The sequence below is a fragment of the Hipposideros armiger genome, unplaced genomic scaffold (genome assembly GCF_001890085.2).
Source record: "Hipposideros armiger isolate ML-2016 unplaced genomic scaffold, ASM189008v1 scaffold_307, whole genome shotgun sequence".
NCBI lineage: Eukaryota > Metazoa > Chordata > Mammalia > Chiroptera > Hipposideridae > Hipposideros > Hipposideros armiger.
The window spans coordinates 1299033-1315455 of NW_017731657.1; the positions used below are offsets into that span (position 1 = coordinate 1299033).

The 16423-nt window shown below is 44.1% G+C and overlaps 1 long non-coding RNA gene across 1 annotated transcript in view; it reads right to left on the bottom strand.

The window, feature by feature from the left end:
• Positions 1–14394: 14394 nt before the first annotated feature.
• Positions 14395–16423, bottom strand: part of LOC109391939 (uncharacterized) — a 66603-nt gene continuing 64574 nt past the window's right edge. The window contains exon 5 of the long non-coding RNA XR_002125956.1: positions 14395–15005. This is a non-coding gene — a long non-coding RNA (uncharacterized LOC109391939). The remainder of the gene's footprint in view (positions 15006–16423) is intronic.

The window sequence follows — 16423 nt, forward strand, 5'->3', positions numbered from 1 at the left end:
GCTGCAGTGTCTGAAAGGTGGATGGGGCAAGACAAGTGGATACAAATGGACTGGTTAGGAAGTTATTCCAGTGTCCGGGTGAGAGAAGACCAGTGAAGCTAGAATGGTAGTGAAGACGGAGAGAAATTGGTACATCCTAGAGGTATATGATAGGCTAGGCCAAAAGGGTATAATGGTGGACTAGATGTGGGAGTATTTTGACAGGCTAGCAACTGTTCTTCCTACAACTACTCTTTCTAGTCTGTGAGCCATTCCACGTATCACTACAAAACAATCTATCTTTATCCTCAAGGGGTAGCAAAGAATGAATGAGAGAATGTACCTAAAAGTGCTTCATAAAATACAAGGTTCCTTTGGAAATTTGCCTCCTTGTAACCTGCTCTTTTCCATGGTTATAGATGAGTGGTCCAGAGGTGGATATTTAACGTCAGCTGAGCCAATCAGATTCTCTACTGGTCACCTGAAGTTGGAACCAAGGGAACATTTATCAGACTCTGTAGGTGCCTGGACATGTAACAGAGTTTCTTCATGTGATCTAAGAAACAGAGAAACCCATGGGGACAGATGGAGGAAGGGGAGTGGAGAAAGAGTGAGAGAAAGGGGAGAGAGCAGAAGAAGGAGAAGGAGAAGAAAAGGTAGATGAAGAAATAGGAGCAGAACTGAGAAATGAAGAGGTCCCTGATTTCTGACAGTTTTCCAGTTCCATTCTGGTCCTAGAGTCTGGCTGCATTCCTACCCTTGAGCTCCATGAGACACCCTGGAACTCTTACCACAAATTCTCTCCTTTTTGTTTAATCAAGTTCAAGTTTGTTTCTGTTGCTTACAACCAAAGATCTCTATCCAAAGCACTCTTTAAAACAATCCAATGCAGCCTGTTCCAGAAGGCCATGCATTCATTTATGCCACAGTCATTTGCCATATGAAAAACACATACATGAATTGGTCACAGTATTTGATTCCAAAAAGGTCCTGTTTAGCTGGGAAGACAAGGAAATACATTTGAAAAATATACATAAAGTAGGTAGTAGATTCATTGATGAAGGAATGTATCACGAACAGTGGGGTGACAAAAGAAGGGAATAGTGAGCTTGACCTGGGGAAATCAGGGAAGGCAGCTCAAAGGTGATGCTGACAGGAAATCTTGACAGATGTCTAGTGCAGACAAGGGAGACGAGCTTATCCCACAGAAGGAAGAGCGCACACAAACATGTGAGGAATGAAACCGCCCGGTGTGTGTAGGGAACTATACAGGGTTCCATGTGCTGAAGCACCTGGTTCAACAAGGGGACCAGGAGATAAAACAGGAGCAGAGGCATCATGAAGGGCTGTGTGGCATTCAACACGACAAATGTTAAGGCTCTTGTCTCTGAAGAGAAAGAGCTCAAAGGCCGTGTCGCCCCCTCTTCGCCCTCTCACGTTCCTGCACATTAGGAGATGGTACTCGCCTCACTTTTCAGGTAAGAAAAATGAGGCCTTTGGCAGCATTACAGGACTTTTTCCTGAGATCATTAGGAACTCCGGACTTGGAACTCTGAAGTACAGCGACCTCTGTGTCTATTCTCTCACAGTCATAGAAAGCTTCAAAAGAGGACATGCCTGACAAAGTAACCCCAAACTCTGGCGTCTGGGAAAGAAAACGTGGTCTCTTGACTATAGGAACAGAATTATTTAAAATTACATCAGAATCTATCTCAATAGAAGAGTACTTTTGGACATTTTAATAAATGTTTTTACAGTTACATCTGTGTTAGAAGACTAATGGGAAAGAAAAATAGGAAAAAACTGTGAAAGGAAGATTTAAAAAATGATGAAGAGAGCCATACAATATCATGGAGCTGAAACTCAGGAAGAAAGGAGTAAAGCACAAGTTCAAAGACAGCAGAAATGAAATGGAGACAATAATGAAAGAAAAGTTTAAAAAACAAACAAACAAAAGATAGGTGTGTGTATATTTGTTCAGGGGGAGCAAATATTGAATTTTGAAGGAAATGCTATACTAGGATTAAATGAGATAGACTCAGATACCCAAAGCAAGATGTAAAATAAAACTAACTTTCCTATTTCAACTTTGAAAAGGTTTCATGAAAAAAGTACTTTCAGAAGGGAAATAGAGCAGGTGGGACTAAGAGTTTACATTCGTAACTATTTCCAAGCAGTTATTGATAATTGCCTGTCCTGAATTAAATGATTTCATCCTAGAGAACCAGATGGTTCAAGCTAGTCTTTTATTTGGAGGATTTAGTGAAGTTCAAACAAACATCGCCACCACACACAAAAGTTTAATAAAGTCAGAAGGAGCGACTAGTACTTACTCTCAGGCTGTCTTAGGAGCTCTAATCCAACAGCTCTGGCAGGCTGGCCTCGGTGCCGAGCCTGCTGTCTTTTTATGTTGGTCCTTGATTGAAAAATAGCTCCAGCTGTTGAAGGACTTATTAACCCTTTCTCATTAGAACCATGCAAGAGAAACAAAGCATCCCTCTGGGTCTGCTCAGCACTGGGTCAACTAAGTTCAATCTTACAAATGTGTTCTGCACCAAAGAATGTTCCATAGATCCTCCAAACCACCCAGCCAATAAAGTTCTCCCCTCCTAAAGTCCTTGTCAAACTCTAATGTGCATATGAACCACCTGGGGAATCTTACTAAAATTCAGATCTGATGAGTAGGTCTGGGATGGGGCCTGAGGCCCTGCATTTCTAACAAGTGCCCTTGTGATCTTGATGCTGTAGACCAGACTTTGCATAGGCAGGTCTTAGAGCGCTCCCACAGACCTGAGCAATCGTGTAGGAAGCTTAAAACATCCATCAGGTTAGTACAGGTGAGTCCAAAGCAGAAATGACCATAAGATGTAGGAGCTTTTGTAAAGCTTTCATATCATCTGCTGCCACAATATCCCCCAAAACAGTGACTTTCACAACGGGCCAGCTGGAGGTTGAGATAATCACAGAACTTCAGACATGGACTTTATTGCCAGGGCAGATAATCATACCGAAAAGGGGAAGAGAGCCAGAAGGCATTCAGATCTCTGGGTAAATATGACTTGCAATTTATTATCGTGTGAAAAGCGTAATTGGCAGCGGCATTGTGATTTTTTTTTCAGGATATAGACAAATTGATAAGATCAGCGTTGAGCTATCTCCTGCCAGTGTCCCCTCCTGCTGCACTCCCACCCTCTGTAGACCTGGAGGGCCTTACTCATCTTCATCTATCAAGGGGGTCATATGTCATTGCACAAGTTAGATAGAAAGATTGCAAAAGAAGAGTGGCGGGGTGGTGGACCCTCTGCACCACAAGAGTAACGTCTGGAACAACGGACAATGATTATCCTAGAGGCAGTGTTGCGTCTGGTGTCCCTCTATTCCTGTTTAGAAAAGGAAAGATCACAGGAATGGTGACGGAGATACAGATTCCAGGAGAGTGGCTGGTCCAGGCCCTCTTGCCTTCCCGTGGACCCTTCCGATCCCTTCGGCATCCCGGAGAGCCCCCTCCTCGCCAAGAAAGGTGCCACGGCTCATATCATTAAGAGGCTTGGCTGTCTTCAGGCAATCGCTCAGATTTCTTTTTTTTTTTTTTTTTTTTTTTTACCTTATTACCAATCTGCCCTTCTTAGCAAAGGTCATGAAACGGACAGGGGACGTCTCATCTTCGTTATAATCCACTGTTTGAAACATTTCAATTAAGCTTCAGATAAGGCCCCAGAACTGAGGCGGTTTTAATGAGGGGAAGTAATGACCTTCTATTGCAGGTGGTTTCTGGCACACCATCAGTTTTAATTCTTCTTGATCTTTCTGCACCCTTTGATAGCCGGGATCAAGGGTTCTCTTTATATGCTTCAAGCACATTGGAGGACTTTTAGGGACTCCACTGACACGGTTTTCATCCCTGCAGCCTCAGCCAAGCTGGTTGTCACCTGCAAGTTCTCCACACTTGTTCAATTTACCAAAGATTAAAAGACAGCCGAAAAGACAGGGCCCATGTGCTAAACTGTGAGTGTCTGCATGTGTTCCCAAAGCCAGTGAACATCAGGCGGAATCTGCTGAGGCAGTGGGATGACCCCTTTGATGCGTGCTCCCCGAGAGGAAGGAAGCCTCGTGGAGGATGCGAGAGCGGCAGCGTGGGCATGGTGGGTTTAATGGGGCGCTCAGTGGGGGTGCGTGTGTGCACGTGCGGGTGTGTCTGGAATCGAGACTTTTGAAAGTTGCCCTGGTTTCATACCGGAGGGTCCTGGCTCTTGTGAAATTTCATTTCCTTAACAGAGACATGGATATTTTAAGGAAACTAATCCTTTTGAAAAGGATTTATCACATGTCTCATCCAGCATCAAGGGCAGGAAGGACAGATAAAATGCCTTCTTTCTTTTCAGTGTTGAAGAATTTCATTCGTTTTGCTTCTTCTTTAACAATTCTTGGACCCTACTGTGTGCAAGGCTCATTGTTGGGCTGTCACAGGGAGACAGCATTGAAGAAGACAGGTGATCCCTGCCTCCAGGAGTTTATCGTCCCTTCTGAGGGTCTAATATTCAAAAACAATTATGCAAATATTTGTTTAAAGCAAACTGTGAATGCACTGCGTAGAAGGGTGCAGGTTCCTATGTGAACGTGCATGGAGAGAAGCCAGCCTGGTCTGAAGAGTCAGTCACGTGTTGGTGCACGTTCCCGAGGGAAGAGCAAGGTCATCAGCAGGCACCATGGTGATGAGGCAGGGCTTGCAAGAAAAGTGAAGGCATCCCGGCCCACGTGAGGCTGTGAGCAGGTGCTGGTGGGTGCGGATGTCAGCAACAAAAGCCTCCTGCACTTTCAACGTTTATTCCAAGAGGTCACAGTTAAGTATTTCTGCCCTTTCTTTAAAAAAACACTGTATTAAGGTATGATTGACACGTAAAAAGCTGTGCCTATTTACTGTATACAACTCGGCGACTTTGGGGATACCTTGGTTACCACCGTTTTAGTCTCTGCTTCTGTGAGTTTCACTATTTCAGATTCCACGTATAGGTGAGATCACAGACACTTCTGTGACCTGCGAGGTAGGATAGCCTGCAGGTTAAATGCCCCAACTCCAGAGCCAGAGCCACCTGGTGTGATTCTTAGCTTGGTACTCACTACACGATCTTGGGTAAGTCACTTTGCCTCTGTGGGCGTCCATAGCCTTAACTGTAAATATGGGACTACTGGGAACACAGACCTCATGGGTTTTATCTGAAAATTAGGTAAATGAATTAACCAATATGCAGTGTTTACGACTGTGTCTATAAGGGCCGGCTATCCTTATAAAAAGGGGAGCCAGAACCGGTCTTTCCTTCAATCACATCTCATGTCTCCTTAGGAGCGGTGGCCAGCCTCCTGGGGCCTGCACCAGTGACTACAGCTCTGCTGAAACGGCCCCCTTTCCCAGGCCAGCGGGTATGTCCTAGCACAGATCTGCCGCCGCCTGCTTTCAGCATATTCCCTCCTCCTGCAATGAGGACTGTCCTCCCGCCAGGACACTGGGATCATTTGAAAGAAATGGCTCCGGGTGCCTTTTCATTCCTTAAGCTGTTCTCACTTGCAACCAGACGGTTTATCAGGAAGGGTATCAGCAAATACTGTGTGCTTTACTGCCGTTAGACGGCACGGGCATTGAATTGAAAAAGCCTTAAAAATGGCCATCAATCATGTGATATACGTAGGCAGTGATCTATATTGATATGGCTCCAGCTACCATCTGAAATGGTTTGTCTTTCATTTTACCCTTTATATGAGGGTTATTACAGCGCACACCACTTACAACAGACATGGTTATTATGGACAATTGGTTATAGTGGACAAAAACTGATTTCCCAAACCAAACATATTAAATCCAATACATTTTTCATAGGTTATAACCGACAGAAACCTGGGTTTCGGCTGACATTTTCCAGGGACTTTAATGACATTACTATAGGACTCCAAAGAGGGAAAGGAAGGATGGCAGGTATCAAAATGAGGCCAGGGAACACCAGAGGTTTCATTTCCGACAAAATAATTATCCAAGGGTGGGAAACTATTTTGGAGTTAACCCCCAGAGTGCCCCTGCTCAGGTGGCCAGGTGTCTGTTAGCAGTTTCTCTGCACACCCCCACCACAGCCATACACCTCCTGATGCTCATGGCAGGGGCAAGTCAAGAAAACACACAGCCTGTCCAACTCAGGCCTCCTTCTAGAAAACAGTGGGGCCACAGCTGGTCATGTCATGGAGGTCACAGAACCAATGAGCACTTTTTTTTTCTTAATGTACTCCGGCCTACAGGCCCCCATAAAGGAGTATCTAAGAGGTTGAACAGGGGCAGAAGGACAAACCTAGTGGCCTCTGGAATCCATGCCTTAAATTTCTGCTTCTTCCTCAGCCTAAGGTCATAGGATCCTACATGGAAAACACCATCAAATTCTGCAATGCCACAGGCGGTTAGCTTTCTTTTCTGGAACTCTTTGCTTGCCCCTCAGAGATGTGGGCTCCAAAATCAGCAAGGGTTACTAGTTAGCTATCAAAATGCAAGGTAACTTACATTCTGCAATGCATCTGCCCACCATTTACCCTCAGACCACGCCCTTCTTTCGGCGTTCCCCCTAGACAAGGGAGAAAATACAATGTCGTGTTCATAGTTGAAAGAGATAAAAGTGACACAGCACTCTGTTCACTCGGAATGTGGACACCTCAAACAGCAAATGCTTTGGAGTCCATCAAACCTGTGTTTGAATCTTTCCCCCTTATGACCACGTCACCTCGAGCAAGTTTCTCAACCTCATTGGGCCTCATTTTCTCTTCTGAAAATTGGATGATAATGCAATCACATGATGTGAGACTACGCTGAGCTATCAGTGATGTGAAGCTACACTGAGGTATCATACATAAAACCATATAGAAAATTCTGGCCCAGAGTCGGCCCACATGAGTATTTGCTGCCCTTCCCCTGTGCCCCCACAGCACACTCATAACATTCCTCTAGTTTCCTCTCTGTTATCACTTGTTTTCTTGTCTCTCTACCCACCCCCACTCTTATTATATGAGTACTATATTCACTCATGAGTTCCATGAGAAGTAAGCCTTTAATGCATCTTCGGGTCCCCCGTGCAAGGGGCAGAACAGGTGTTTGTTAAAGGTTTGTCGAATGAACATACAGATGTTAGTCTCCTTTCTCATTTAGGTTCCTTCCCTTGGAAGTGGTTAAGGTCTCTACTTCAGGGATTCTGTCTTGAGGGTTTTATTTCTACAACGTTGAACATGGTGTTTCCCAATTTAAAAATGAAGCCCCTACTTCTCTGTCCTGAATTACTTCCTCACCTATTCTCCCTGTCCAGTGCCACCTGAAGGAGGTTGGTCATCTGTCTCCTCCAGAATTGCAGCCCTTACCAGGTTTAAACTCCCCACTGGGTCCTTCTGCATCACCCAGGCCCTGCTTGTCGAAGGAGGAAGCGGCCTCTGTAAACGCTGTGCAGCGTCACTGAAAGGAAGTTACCAGGAGGCAGAACCAGGCCTAATCCTGACACTTGCATCTTTAGTCCGTTGCCTTAAACTCCCTCAACCTCCTTTCCTTACCTATAAAATGCTCTGCTCTCCTGGCCGTGGCATACTAGACAAGGATTTTAAGACAAAACTACACTTACCCTTTAAGGATGTTATTTGAATCCTTTACTGCTCAAGTGACTCTTAGACCAAATGATCTCTCAAGGTCATGCTTACATGATTGAAAACTGAGCAGCGGAGTGACAGCCCTTCATTACTGGAGCCTGGCACCTGTCCTTAGGCCCACAGCCTGGGACCATGCACCCAAATGTCTTTAGGTATCACCAGCCTCATCCTGGAGAAGACATGCCCGGATGCACTCAGCTGAATACCCCCTTCCATGGCTCCTGCATCACCAAACACAAGAAAATGACTTCTTAAAATAATTCACTTCCATCCTTCTTGCCTGAAAGAGGTTTTTACTCTGGAGAAAGAAAATTACTTGGGCCATTGCTAGTGAAGTGCTGCTCTCATACCTCCCTACACATACTCCCTCCTCTTCTCCTCCCACTCCCCCCCCACCCCCCAGAACCCCTACCACCCTCCACAGCTCTGAAAGCCAGCAGAGACCTGAAGTCATGAGTTGAAATGATCTTTGCAGCTCTGTCACAACACCGGTTGTTAAACATTAAGGTTAAACATTTTCTTAGGTTGGTTACAAAAATATTTTAATTTCTATGAGTTTTGCAAACACATTCCAAAGAAACATCAGCACTGAGTTCTTGGACACTGTCACTGGCCCTTCCTCCTTCTGTAGCTTTTTCCATGAGGAGTGACAAAGCAGAAACTAAAAAAAAAAAAAAAAATCATAAATAAATAAATAAAATAAAATAAAAATAGCAGAGGAAGGCTCTGAAGCGACAGTTCTAGGTTCTAATCTCATTCTGCCCCTCACTTGCTCGGATAAACTGGAGAAAGTTACATACCTCTCTGTGCCTTGGTTTCCTCAGCTGTAAAATGGGAATAATAATAATAATAGTAGTACCTTCTTCAAAGAGCTGCTTTGATGATTAAGACTTAATCCGTGTGAAACACTTAGAACAGCACCTGACACATAGTAATGTTGAATCAAGTTTCAATGTTGTTACAACTTGCATTTGGGGAAAAAGAATCGTTCCTCCTTCATGGGGCACTGTTGAAAATTAAATGAGTTCGATGCGTATAAACTGTATACCACAGTTCTTGGCAAAAAGTGAATGTTCACTAAATGTTCGCAAGCCCCTGTCTGGAATGCCCTACCCCCAACTCTTCCTATCTAATTCCTGCGTAATTGAAGCCCCAGCTGGACCCCATCCTCCTCTTCCATGAAGCCTTTCCTGGTTAGCCAAGCTGCAAGAGAGCCTTCTTTCCCCTGACTCCATCAGTCACACATGGAATTTAGTATCTTCTGTTATATAACATATTTATGCACACACCACCTCTCCAATCTAACTAGAAACTCCTAGAGGACAGAATCTGGATTAAAATTCTATGACCCTTATCCATCCTAAGGCCTCGATAGATGTTTGTGGATTTATTAAATAAATGAATGAATGTTCTGATGAAACTGTGAATTCAAAAATTTAATGAAAATATAATATTTAGGGGTAGAACTTTTTTTGATTCATTTCTCTCCAGCCTCTGTCCATTTGGGTGGTCACGACCTCCTTTCCCTTGGGCCAAATAGCATGAGGGATTTCAGCCTAAATACTTTTTGAAACAAGGCAGAGAACAAACAGATACATAAAATAAAGTATAAGGGATCTGTCCTTCTCAGCCCAGGCTGTGGAAGCATTAGCACAAAAAGAGTTATTTACAGTGAAAGTATCAAAATTTAAAAAAATCAGAAATCCCCTCATTTTGGTGAATGAGGAGAAACAGAATAGTTCTAAACCCTTGGGCTGGTATAAGTACTCCTTCAGCAAGTAACTCTTTGTTCAGGGGGAAGGCTGGCTAACTGTTCTTTTTTACCTCCATTTTCAAGCCACTCTTTGTTGGGGGGTGGGGATCACAGCTGGTTTGAATGTGCCTCTTCCCAACCAGGCCTGCTGAGGCCTTTCTTGGCCATGCTCTGGGCAGCAGAAGGAAACCAGCAAAGCTCAAGTTGATTCAGTTCACAGATGGTAATTACGGTCCAAGGTTTGGGGGAGAATGAACTTGAGTGAGGCTATTGGCTGAAACAAAGACTGAGGATTTTCTGTGGATTTCACTTAGCCCCAGTTATCTCTTTGTTTGCCTCTCTCTCACCTTTCCCTGCAGTCACCAAGGAGAACTGAGAATTGGTAGTTCCCCAAATGTATCCTTTGGACCTGGATGGCCTTGAGCATTTTCCATTACACTGCTGACCTTTCTGGGTCCCCCACCTTTGCTGATGAAACCTTTTCAAGAAAGAGGCCCAGGAGGTGGGATTCTGACCTGGGCTTTTTTCAGGCAGTTGTGAAATCTGTCCTCAAGAGAGTTCTCTGCAGTGTGTGTTCAGAAACAATGTATTTACATTTGGTGTTTTGGGGGGCGGTTTTGAGTGTCTTGCACATGTAGCCCCCCACACTCCTAAATGTTTGATGAATGAACAAATGTTCTCCTAAATAGGTCAGTCACAAGTGTTCTCAAAATACAGGGGCTGTGCTCCAGTTCAATTATTAGTTCCTTCACCCCCACCCCGCACCCAGGCCAAGCTCAGCCCTCGGAGGGTATTCATTTCAGGGGTGGGGCAGACAGAAGATGGATTTGCTCACCCAGCTGCAGCCCTCTCTGTTGAGTGAACCAAAGGCCCAAAGGGCCACTCAGCGTGTGCTAGAGGCACCCATGCGAGGCCATCCTTCAATCACCTCCAAAGGCTACTCTGTCACCCTGGGGCAAAGGTGTCAGCTGCAGAGGGCAGAGGTGTAGAGAAACTGAGGCAGAGACAGAAACTCTTCTTTTGTTTTTCTCCACCCATACGTGGCAGAGGCTAGTAATAGAATTCCCCTTTGCTCTAAGTATCAGAGCATACTTCCTCCCAAACACCTTCCAGCTGCTCCATCTTCTACCTAAACTCTGGCCCGGGCATTCCAGCCCTGGACTTCACCCCATAAATTCCTTGGGGCCTCAGTATGGACCCCACAGGAGGTGAGAAAGACAGAGTGATAATTACTTAGTGGAATAGATCAGACTCCTCAATTTTGCCAATTAAAGGGCAAGGGCATGTGAATGACCTACCTTCATACAGTTGTATTTACTGGCTTATTAATCTGTTATTTAAGTGTTCCATCATTTAAAAACTTCCTTGCTTTGTAAGTGGTAAGAATTTCCAGTTAAAGACAATCATGGTAATCCCAACACCCACTTGGTTCCTAATTAGCTCTGTAATTAAATTACCAATTAAAGAGAACTGAAAAAAACTGTTCACTGGATAAAGTAAAATGTCCTTAATTATGATGTCGCATCCTCGGTGAACAGAAGCAGAAATATATATATATATATATATATATATATATATATATATATATACACACACACACACACACACACACAAGAAATTAAATATATATGTACCCATCTATAAATGTCATCTTTTCATAGACTTTTTCATCCCAGAGCTTCACACTCAAGCTACACGCCAAAGTTGTGACTCTCCCTGGTTTTTTTTTAAGAGGGTGGGTGGGAGAGAAAAGAGGGATGAAGCTAGACAACTTTATTGGTTTAAACTTGTCTCATGAAAATAATGATATTGATCAAATTTATAGGGCTTGATTCAAAGGGGAATTGTACAAGTTACTTCTAAATGAGATCAATATAATACACGAAGGCATGTAGACGTAATGCTATCATCGAAAGGGCTAACTTTTGCTACCTATTAACCCTGTTTTCTCTTGCACAAGAGCAGTTAGGAGGGTCTATAGGACACAAGAGTGATTTAGAGGAATCCCTGGGTTTGTGCCTTAGTGGGGTCCGAGTCTTGGGCTCTGTAATGCTTCGTGTGGCTTTCATGTTTTCCTGACGCATAATACAAGCAAGGGAATAAAGACTGCTAAGAACAGGAAGGAAAGAAACCTTCTCTTTTTTTTTCTGTATTTACATTTTACAAAATTTACCATTTTTCCCTGAGGGTGCAGAATCACTAGTGTGTTAATTAAGTTCACAACTGCACGTACCGACTCAGGAAATACCAAAAAAAGAAAAAGGAAAAAAAAGCTTCACGAAGCAAAACTGAGTTGCTGGGGTTGCCCGTGGCACATAACAAAGTTATACACTGCCCTACTGTTCAAGCATTCCAAATTCCGAATGTGCCAAGTAAATCACTTCTTAATTATTGGGGAGTTTAATTCATTTCCCCAACTCTCCTCTGCCTCCCCCCATTGCCCACTGCCTCCCCCAAGTTTTCCTACATTTCGGTGCATTTCGGTGCGCTACTTTTTTTAAGTCTTGAAGCTAGGTTTTCTGTTGTATACTTCAATCAGGGAGAAAGGAATTTAGCACAAACATTCCAAAGGAAATTCTAGTAGGGCGATGAAACTTAGTGTGGAAATTTCTATCTCAAAGGGGACATGGGTTTGGGAAAGTTCTTATTAAGCAGCGATTTTCCATGGACTAAAACTGAACTCTTGTCACTGCTACTGTAAGCATAATAAGAGCCACATTTGTAAATATCCTTTGTATATCTATATGTTTATAACTTTGAATGAATCCTAGCAGTAGAACCCTGAGTCTATTGGACACTTGCTACTGTAAGGTTCGTGCATAGCATGACTAAGTACAAATGAATGCCTTCTTTCCAATCCTAAGAACAAAACAAAAGAGCTTCCATGTGCATCTTGGCGTTTCCTGGTGAAAATCCTAAAAAGCACCAAAAGAGGATACTGAAGAATGCATTCATCCATAGTTTGTAGCTAAAACTCAAGGCACAATTTCTTGTGGCCAGTACTTTTCTCCTCAATTTTCAGAAATGATAGAGGATTGTGGCTTCCATTTCGCAAATGAGGAACCTTAAACTATCAGCAGCTTCCATAAACAGTCACAGAATATGATTGGCTGGCAGGCCACCCTGAAGATAAGAACAAAACCAAGATCCAAATCCCTAAACCTGACCATCCTGACTACGAGAAATGTATTAAATATATTAAAGCCATTCAGGCAGAGTTAGCACAAGTTTTAGAAAGTCAGCGTCTCGTCACATCGGAGAGATGGTACATCTCTCCAGAGCATGTGATGTTCTGTTTTTGGCTGGGAAAGCTGTACCCTATATCACACAGCTCCGCAGCAGGACCTCTCTCTACTAAACATGCTCGCTTCCCACATGAGCTGCCATATGTCTTACCCTTCATAAGAAGTTGGGTGTGAATCCATTTTTATTTTAGCAAGGACTCTGATTCTGTTCGTCATTAATCTTCCCCCTTTGTCTCATCCTTCATCTCCTGCCAAATGACTTTTCAAGTACTCGCTGAACTTATTTTAAAGGACAAAGCATTCCTATCCTCCTTCTGTGAAGGGATGCCATGAGAAATGAAGAAAATGGCTGGAGGACTTTTTTTCCTTTAGCGAAGGATTTGTACACAGGCTTTCACATTTTAATAAATGTCTTTCACTAAGGGGAACCCATTAAAGAAATTTAGTGAAATTTACTCTATTTGTCTCTAAGCCAGACACTGGTACAGAGATTCTCAAAGTTTACTATCCTTGTAGAGTCTGGGCAATGTGTTCAAAATGCCGAGTCCTGGACCCCAGCCTCATCTGGCCCAATAGTTCCCAGGGCCCAGGAGTCTATATTTTTGACAGCTCTCCAGGTAATCCTGATGCAGGTGGTCCTTAGGCCACACCTTGAAAAACACTGACCTGGTAGATGTGTATCCACATCTCAAAGATAATTTGCAGCCCTGGCTCAGGCAGGGCTTGGCTTCAGGATATTGGAATGTTAAGAGGTCAGGGCCGAAGGTCTTGAGCTGAGACAAGGGGGCCTGAGATGTCAAAGGTCATCCGTCTACTTCTTTTCCGAGTCTAACGAGTAACTTAGGTTTTCTTGTTTTCCTGAGTTCCAAACTTACCCATTAGCCACATAAAGAGTGGCCTGTTCACATTCTCTCTGTGAATCCTTCCCTGGGTTCCTTAGAGCAAAAGGCCTGTGTTCTCCGGGGAGTTGGCTTTGCTCTTTGTGTGGCTGTTTTCTTCTTCCACTCCGCTGTCCGTGCTCAGCCGATACAAAGCAGTTTTCTCATTCTGAATCACATTTTTCATGTGTACCATAACTAATCTGGACTTTGAAAATCAAAATGGGAAGCACACCATGTGACCTGAATGCAATTTTTTTTTTCAATCACCAGAGCTCTTAATATTTAGTTTTGCTTAATGACCTAGGACACAGACCCACAACGATTGCCGGTTCTGCCCCATTCAAGTCGCACACAGAGTAGAATTCATATAACCTGACTTTAATTTTTTTTTCATATAAATAATTAATTCTACATTTTTAAACATGTTAAGATGTTTTATTTTTTAATCAGCTAATTTGAGTGGGAAACAAAGACGCCTTTTATTCCCATTTTCTTTGAGTCGTGTTACTGTAGTAAAAGTTCCCCACAAGATTTGGCCTTCGCTCACAAGTTTCGCGGCTGCCAATTAGTTTCCAGAGTCGCTATTTTACAAAAATGCTTCTCACTTTTAAAAAAATGTAATTGAATGTCTGTTCATCACAGAGTTTCTTGTGTTCAAGCCCAGGGTGTTAAACATTTTTCGGGTTGACTTGGGTCAGCTTTGAAAAATTTCAGACAGTGAAACTTGAGAAGGGACCGTATGCTGTAGTGTGTCCCTCACATCCTGTTAAGTATTAAGTGGATATTTAAATGGACTTGTTATACCTCAAGACCGCCTTAAAGTGAGCCATATAGTTTACAAGACTATTAATTAAATGAGAGGATTGCATAGGATGCACATGTATTTTCATAATCATTCACATTGGCCCAGAGTTGCCCTTTAATTTTCAGACTAATTAAAGTAACACATTGAACTGAACAGGGTGGATGGCTGCATTTCTGTGGAGATGCTAACACTGATGAAAGTGGAATGGTGATTTTTTCTTTTTTAAAGGAAGGAAAAGGAGTGGGAGAAGAAAGAATTCGCCTGAGTGGACCTGACTCCATTCCATTCATGGCTCCTTATTTGTTCCACTCCTGGATCAAGTTTTTAATTTAACAAGACTGAATTTTGGGGGAGTTTTCGACCCCATCTGTTTGGGGCCAGAGTGTGCCCCACCTGGTGGTGCAATTGATTTTTGAATTAACTGGGCTTTATTTCAGAACAATAGAGTGATTGTTTAGTTGCTTTTAAGCACTAGGATTCTTGGAATCTGATGGGCAAAAAAATAAATCAGACTGCAACGCGCAGCTCTCCGGGCTACTAATTGCATTTGACCCATTATCCTCCACAGCCCTGGTTCAAACTTTGACACGGCTGACTTGGAGTTTGAAATGTAAATGGAAGGGCTGCTTTTGCAGGTCATCATACTGCGGAAAGTTCGTTCCTGGAACACTCTCCGAGGCCTGGAAAAGAGAAGAAACAGATATGAGCAATTATCCCAGGATTGTGCAGCTGCTGGCATTTGGGGCTGGCAGACACAGCCCTGGGCCCCTTCTCCGCCAGCACCACCCAGTGCAAGGAGCAGCGGGGGGGATGGAGGGAGGCAGACTGCCCTAGAGAGCAGCAACAGAGGTGTCAACCACCGGGTGTGTTCATCTCAGCACCCAAGGAGATAGGGGCAGAGAGACATCTCCTCTCCTGTCTCCCATACCCCACCCTTAAAAAGCATGTTGCACCAGCATGTAGTTAGCAATTCTTTTTCTGCCTCTCTAGCTTCCTCCTTACCACGGTGGCTATGCCTTGCCACCCATAAGGCCTCTTTGAAAAGAGCACAGGGTTTATAAAGCTTTACTTTTTCTTTACAAAGAAAAGTCCCTCCACTCTTGGGAACCTCATCCAAAAGCAATAGCTTGCCCTTTTCCCCAGCCTGGGTATAACCCAGGATGTGAGTGTTCATCTTCAGCTGGGCGCCCTGGAGGGGGCGAAACTAAAGTGATTTTACAGTGACTTGAAAAACAGGGCCAGGCCAGTGCTTCTAAAACATGGAGTTGGGCCTTGAGAGGAGACAAGGGAGAAGAATGAAGAGCACTAGTGGGGGAAAGGGTGATTTCCAAGTCAGGAGGGGCTCTGGGGCTCAGAGGCAATCGCAGCTGGGCAGAGGAGCTGGCTCTCAGTCACAGCTCTCCAGGCTGGAAGGAAAACTCCTCCTGAAAAGGCAGGGAAGGGAGGACCCCGAGGGAGCAGGCCTCCTGACATCACAGAGTCATATGAGCAGGAACGGCCTCCAGCAACAGTCTGCAGTAGCTGGGAGCTGCACCCAGGCAGCAGTTCTAGAGAGGGGCTTCTTTCAGGGTGGCAGCCACGTTCAACTCCCAGTTCTGCTACTTGCTAGCTGTGTGAACTTGGCGAAGTTCCATAACCCTTCTGCCTCAGTTTACCAAATGCTCAAATGGGGGCCATCATAAATGGTATTGTCATGAGGCATTCAATGCTAAAACCTGGTGCATAGTTAAGGGTTTGATAAGTTCAAAGTAATGTGGTCATTAGAACCAAGCTCAGGCCTCATCTTGTTTGCTGAGGAAAGTTCAGAATCTCCCAAAGAGGAGCACAAGTTCAATCAGCAGTGTCAAAGCAGCACACATCTAGGGGGGCCTGACTTCTGGCAGGCTAAGCTCCTGGCTTGACAGGGCTCCAGCCCAATGGAGGAGACAGAGGCAGCTACACCAGTAAGAGAACAAAAGCGCTGGCTTGCTACGCTCCTCAAAGTCCCATTAACCTTCTTTCTGTCTAGCCATGCGGAGACCTCCACACCACCTCTTTGAGTTGCCTGCCCCACTCTGACAACACCTCTAGGTCAGGCTGGGGAGGATTCCCTGACCAC